The sequence below is a fragment of the Protopterus annectens genome, chromosome 1.part2 (assembly GCF_019279795.1).
Source record: "Protopterus annectens isolate FY-2018-M chromosome 1.part2, PAN1.0, whole genome shotgun sequence".
Lineage (NCBI taxonomy): Eukaryota > Metazoa > Chordata > Ceratodontiformes > Protopteridae > Protopterus > Protopterus annectens.
The window spans coordinates 1,172,704,719-1,172,712,013 of record NC_056727.1 but is presented as its reverse complement, the minus strand read 5'-3'; positions in this window follow the sequence as shown (position 1 = coordinate 1,172,712,013).

Below are 7,295 nucleotides of genomic sequence, written 5' to 3'. Positions count from 1 at the left end.
ACACTCACACCTAGGGCCAATTTAGAGTGTGCAATCCACCTACAGCATGTCTTTGGGATGTGGGAGGAAACCGGAGCACCCGGAAGAAACCCATGCGACCACAGGGAGGACATGCAGACTCCACACAGAAGATATAATGTGAAGGAATTGGTGTAGGATATGTGAGGTTGATGCCTACAATATTACTAACATTCCTTTGTAGGTGATGAAAGGTCCCTGTAGTTAGGATTCCTCTTGATTCCATGCTGGCACTGGCTCTGAGAGTGTCCACTAACATATGTGTGTCGCTTTGTTGTAGCTGCTTCTACATGAAAGCATAGTATTGTGCTACATGCAATTTCTGGAATTCAGAATAGGTAAATACCATGGCACAGCATTCCTTGTTTATGTCTGTGAATTACTCCACCAGGTTTGATGTCATTGTCTGTTTAATCATTGGGGCTCATTTGCCTGAAGGAACTTAATTTTCATATCATTATGTTGTCATTTACATATTCGGCATACCACACTATTTTTACCCCAGCACAGATATGATACTTGCATCTCTGAAATGTTTCCTTTTCTCAGCACTTGCCATGCTAATTTGCACTGCACAATATACTTTCTATGAACATGGGCTATTTTATGTAAAACTAGAATCCACAGAATATTTACAATGTATTTACATGTTTATGTTGCTGGTGATGCTGGCTGGTGTAAGACCATTTTTCAGTACATTGAAGCTTACTGAATCTAATATTAATGAATTCTCTATGCAACTTGTTTTTGCTGTCTATGCAATAGATCTGAGAGCAAAAAAAAAAAAAAAAAAAAAAAAAGATGCAAAATTCATGTTATGATATAGACCATTCTCTAGTTCTGCTCTTCAGAATAGCAGCTTGTTCTCCTTCTGAGGACATGTGACATGTATAGCAGAAGGCAGATACTTTCCAAACCACAATATTTAAGGACTTGGGGAACTGACTGTGTAACAGACGTGATGGTGCACATTGTTTTGGCCCTCTTAGTAAGAATGAAGATGGGAATGGTAAGCGATATGATCACATCTGTACGCTGCCCACAGCAGACGTTTAGGCTTGCATGACGAATCACTCTACCAGCTCATTCACTCCTTATTTTAGCTTTAATGGTTTCCAGATTCCCTGTAAAAGGAATCTGGGTTCTCATAATTTTGTTGCACGACAGCAGTGAGAGCATTTAGATGGGTACAGACAGCTAATGATAAAAAGCTTTCCTGTAAAAAGTTAGAATCCACAAGGTTGCCTGGAATTTACAGTTTGAAAAATATTATGCCTTTCCCTTTTAATCAAACTGCTTCCATGAAACCAGCTCAAATGCTCTTCTCAAATGCTTTATTGACCTGTCTGGAGCTGGCATCAGTTTAAAAAGTGCAATAACATCAGCAATTGGTTCCAGGAAATTACTGCTTTTAAATGGGCAAATAATTTTAGCCTTTTACAGTCTCCTACTTGTCTTGATACTTTTTCACCAAAAACATTCAGTCAATATCTGACTTGGTTGATTCACTAAGTATTTAGCATATGGCTTTTATTATTTCCCATGTTACTTTTCAAACAAAAAACAGGACAACTAAAATGTAAACTAATGTCCTTCTCCTAGACCACCTTAGATGTGGTAGTCATTGAGGTAGATATTTATTTTTGTTACTTTGTATTTGTAATGATGTTCTTCACTTTTACTCTTTCACACAGCAATTCCTTTCAGTTTCATATTATTAAATTGAAAAAAGAATCATAGCAAACATTCACCCACATATAAAAGGAGACAGCAGCAAGCCTCATGAACTGTCAGAGTTTCTTAAATGGTGGCTAATCCCTACCTTGTAATTGCCCCTTCAGATATATCCTTTCTTTAACTTTGCCCCACTGGCCTCTTGCCCCGTGATGTGTCCCTACCATTTTAAAGTGTACCACCTTAAGGAGTAAAGTGTTCTTGTCAATGCCTCTTCACTGAAGAACTGTGTAATCACAAGTGCCCTCATACCTCCCGACCTGCAGACACTGAGAAAAGGAATAAAGCACCTTGAAAAGTGTCAACATCCAGCTAAAAATCTGGACATGTAATTTGCATAATATTTGAATACAAAATCGTACATAACTCTACCTGCTTTCAGCAGGAATGTAGGATATTACTCAGAAACAGGTTTAAAAAAAAGTAACAGAAATTATAGAAAAATATAAGCACAATATCAGAGGCATTGTAAAATCTGTAGACTATAATGAACCGTATTGCAAAATTTTACCATACAAGGCCATTTATTAAGAAAAAGGGAGATGTAAGATTTGTCCTCTTTCTTTAAATTATTGTTGCCTTTAGAGTGTGCTGTGGTTTTCTGTGCACTAGACCAATTCAAAAATCACCTGACAAATGGAATTCTAAAAATTATTTGAAAGGGTAAATCAAACCAGAAAATATGGACGTACCGCCAAAAAGAAGGACATCCTTGTGCAGGGGTAAATCAGGTCTGAAAATAGGTATGTTCCTCCAAAATAGGTACACTTGAGATGTCTGGTGTCCTGCATGTTTATCTCACAGTCTTCAGTTAAGCTACCATATTTCCTTTGTAGTCTTAAAAATGAAAGATTTACTTGGTTGGAGTCTTGTTAGGTGCACTTGTACGTGGTCATAACAAACATACTGGTTTGATCATAGTGGCCATCCTACTCCTAGTGGCATGTAAAGGGCTATTGTCTTTCTACAGTGACTGAAGTGCTTTTGAGACACACATTCACACATACACATACACTTGCGCGGGTGCACACACATATGCACACACTTGCACATGCATACACACATGGCATACACATACACGTGCGTGCACACACACACACACACACACACACACGCACGCACGCACGCACGCACACACACACACACACACACACACACACACACACACACACACACACACACACACACACATAATAAAGACAAGTATCCTTTCCCTCTTTTCTTGCAACAAACATGTAGCATCTCATTCAGGCAGTCTTTCCAGGAGCACTGCATCTTGTAAAAAAATGGGAAGAGAGGATGCCTTCTATCAGGTACTTGTAAGTTTCAATTCAGATAAGCTACTTTTTGTATATAATTACAAAACACAACTGACACTGCTTAAAACTGCTTAAAACTTATTAAGCTAACAACACTGTGTGCAATAGGATTCCAGCCTGTCCATTTCCTTCAAAATGGTCAAACAGCAGACCTTGCTTAACCAACGGTTTATTTTTCCATTTCTCACAGCAACTGCATTATGGCTGCCTGTTTTTGACACTACAACCTTCTTCTTCCTTTTATGTAAAAAAAAAAATTCCTTGTATGTATGTCCTCTTAGCTGGACACCTTTTATCTGAAAATAATGTATTCTTATTACCACACATCTCATTTTTTGAACTATGCAACTCACTTGGACTCTGTGACATCTCGTAAAGTATTTGAATATTGCTTTCATAACATATCCTCTCTCTTCCTCCTTTTTTCAAGATTGCATATAACTTTCCTTGAATCTCTCTCTCTCTCTTTCTCTTTATTTCATTTATTTGGAAGACCATGCAGCATTTTGTTGCCTTTCCCTGAACTGTTTCTATTTGACTATACCCTTGCAAAGAAGAAGTCACCAGACGTACATGCTATGCTGTGTGAGTCTTGCCAGCTATCTATAAAAAGAGACAGCTTATTGTTTCCTTATTGCAATTCTGCTTATGGTACACATTTTGAGTCTGTTTTTATGAAATGACCTCTTAATCAAAAGTGGCGTACAAATATACATGTTCTGAATGAAATGGGAGAAAGATCCTCAATCCATCACTTAATAAGGTTAAACAACTTCAGTGAAAAGTAGACCACCTTCAACAGTTGATCATTTTAAAATGGAGTTGAAGAACTGTACAGTTGTTAGTATTTTCACTTTGTGCATATGCCAATTTGCTGCAAAATAACCTTGCTACATTATCATATAGTTTGCTTTATTTTGTTTCATCAAATATAACTAGGGTCATGTCCCTTTAAATGTCTGTCATTGGTCCTACTTTTTGTCTGTCTCTCTGTCTGTGTGTTTCTTCCCGGTTTATTGCTTCTAAGTTAAATCACTCTGCATTTTACACTGAATTTAAACAGCTCTGTTTTAGACCATTTACTCCATGTTTTCCATGTGTGAGCAACAGATGTCTTCTATCTCCTGTTTGGTGTCCCTATCCACATGGCAGTGGCCAGCAACATCCTTGTCATGAAACTGATGGTTATGTTAGCTGCTGGCAGACTTGACTGTTCCACAGAGGGTGATGACACTCAGTGTTGTAGGCACTGGCTCTGATAGCAGTCACTGGTACTTATGCAGTTATAGCTGCTGCCATTCCTAGCATATTAGTGTGAGTGGAGCTCCTGTATCATGGCTCATAGCGGTAGAATATATGATTTTATCATTTGCATATATAATGAGTTTTATTTACATGTAAGTGCTCATTTATATGACATCATGCAATCAAATGCATACCACGACTATTGTAAATGTCTGTGTAATGATGATTTATTATCTTCCATCATATGAATCTAAAAAATTTGCTAATGATAAATTTGTATATATTGTACATAAGTCATTATTTGGAAGGGCAATGGGCAAACTAGAATCCTATTTGACACATTGTTGTTTGCTGAATACGTTTTAAGCAGTGTCAGTAGCTCTGAGTTTAAAACTGCTGTTTGACTGCATTGATTTTTGGATTTTCTATATGCAAGGTTTGAATATTTCTATTACTTTTTGATACTGGTGTTATTATAGTACAGTTTGCTACAAAAGTTTTTTTCTTTGAGTCTTAAAAGTTGTTGGCTAGGGTCAGTTATAAAACATTCCTTTTGCATTCATTCATTGAATAGGAGTTATATATAGCTAATTAGTGGGAGGAGCTGAGAAATATTTTTCTTATTTAAGGTATTCACCTACATTCCTATTCAGCTAAGGATCAAAAAGAGCTCTGAGTATATAACTGCATTTTGACTGCATTGATTTTTGGACTTTTTCCTCACCCACTTTTTGCTGTGCTTTTAAACTTGTTGGCTTTTTAGCTGCCTGCCACTAATGTAAATAAGACTTTGGAAGCTCCTCCCAGTGCTAATTCTACTGAGCATTAATAGCTCAAACTGAGGAGACACACCCATTAGACTCTAAAAGTTTGAGTCTCTGTTCCATATCTTCCTATTTAAATAGTGCACGCTAGAATAATCCGTTTGTTAATCTGAATTGTGTATTGTTTTCTGCATTTTTACTTGTTTTAGCCAAAAGTCAGCTGTTTCCATTTGATAGTGTTGAAATCTGTGCAGTTAATGAGACATGGTGCAAAGCTGTTGAAGGCACCCTGACAGTGCAGTGCTATAATGCCTTCTGCACATTTAGTATATAAAAAGTAAGTACACCTCAAGATTGGTCAAACAATATGGCATGCTTGAGCTACTCCATGTCCAACTAACCTTAGGTAAAGTCCCATACCATATCCTTGCTAGTTATAGGTCCCCATCTATGACTCAGGGTAACCATACCACATACTTGAATGTACTGGAGTCTCTCACGTTTTATCCCAACACCATATTTATGGGTGATTTCAACTATCTCACAATAAACTGGGATATATGCAGAGCCACTAGCTTGCAAGCTCAATGATTCCTGGATTTTATTAATACAAACACCCTAGAATAGCTAGTCTGCATGTCTATTAGGGATGCAAATATCCTGGACCTGGTACTCATAAATATGAGGGAATGTTGCGTCATCCCCAATGTAATGTCCTCACTGGTCATATCAGATTACAAAGTGGTCACCTTTGAAATAAATATAAAGCCTGAACTCCCAGCAAACCCTACAACCTTTAAGAACTTTTCCAAGATTAACTACCTCCTATTAAGTGATGGTATAGCTAAATTTCAAACTTCCCCAAACTCAGGGAACATTGTGGCCTATATGGAAGTGTTTATGGCAACACTGTACAAGCATGTAAATAACTGCACAGAAATAGTAGTACCAAACTGAAATAAACTTAGGATAAACTTCAAAAACAAGACCCCCTTGGTGGACCCCATTACAAATAGATTGTACAATAAAATAAATAAAATTGTATCCAAAAATAGGAAGGGCTATGCCCAACAGGCAAAAAACTCCATCATCAGTCTCAACAAGCAAATCAGATGACTAATCAAATCCACTAAACCCAACTTTTAGGCAAAAATAGCCTTCCAAGCTAAGGGTAACCATAACGCATTTTTCAGCTATGTACACAAGCTTAAGGGGAGCAACCAACAATATGCTGAACTAATAGTAAATGGAACTTCCTATACCAAACTGGAGGATATAGCAAATTTGCTGGCTGATACATTTCAATGCAGTTTCACCCCATGGTGGTACAGCGGTAGCGTTGTTGCCTCGCAGCAAGAGGTTCTCCTGTTCGATTCTCAGCTGGAGTACCTACTGTGTGGAGTCTGCATGTCCTCCCCACGGTCGAGTGCCTCCGAAAGACATGCGTGAATGGGCGTGCCTTCGCTGAAAGCTGGGCGTCGGGCTGGCAACTCAGCACCATAAAAATCGACTGCCAATCATTAGTGGACCGGAGGTCTGCTGTGGCGACCCCTAACCGGGAAAAGCCGAAAAGACAAACAACAACAATCTCTAGTTACCCCCAGAAAATACCATCTACCATGTCTCCCTGACTATCAGTAAAGAACAGGTTCTCACTGCACTTTCCAAAACTAAAAACACTGCATTGATGGGCCCTGATAATATCTAGGGATGCCTCCTAAATAGCTCAAAACATATCAGGCTCACTAGAATCTCTGTTCAACCACAGTCTCTAGACATGCTTCATCCCTAGGGAATGGAGGACTGCAATGGTCATCCTTCTACACAAAGGGGGATCATCAACAAATCCAGTGAACTACTGACCCATAAGTTTGACTAGTCTTATATATGCAAAGCCATGGAAAAAATATCATGGACCTGATAAACAATGGCATAGGAAATCTTTAAACACTGGACCCATCCCAGTTTAGTTTTTTCAGGGGTAGGTTTTGCCTACTAAATTTGGTGGACTTCTTCAAGAAAGTCACTAGAGCCATGGATGAAGGCAAAACAGTGCATACTGCCTACCTTGATTTGGCAAAGGCATTTGACATAATACCTTACTCGGGTATTACAGACAAACTCACAAACTTAGGCATAAATCTCTCAGTCACCTGATGGATAGTCAAATTGCTTATGGATAGGACACATGAAATTAGGGTGGGAGAAACCACCT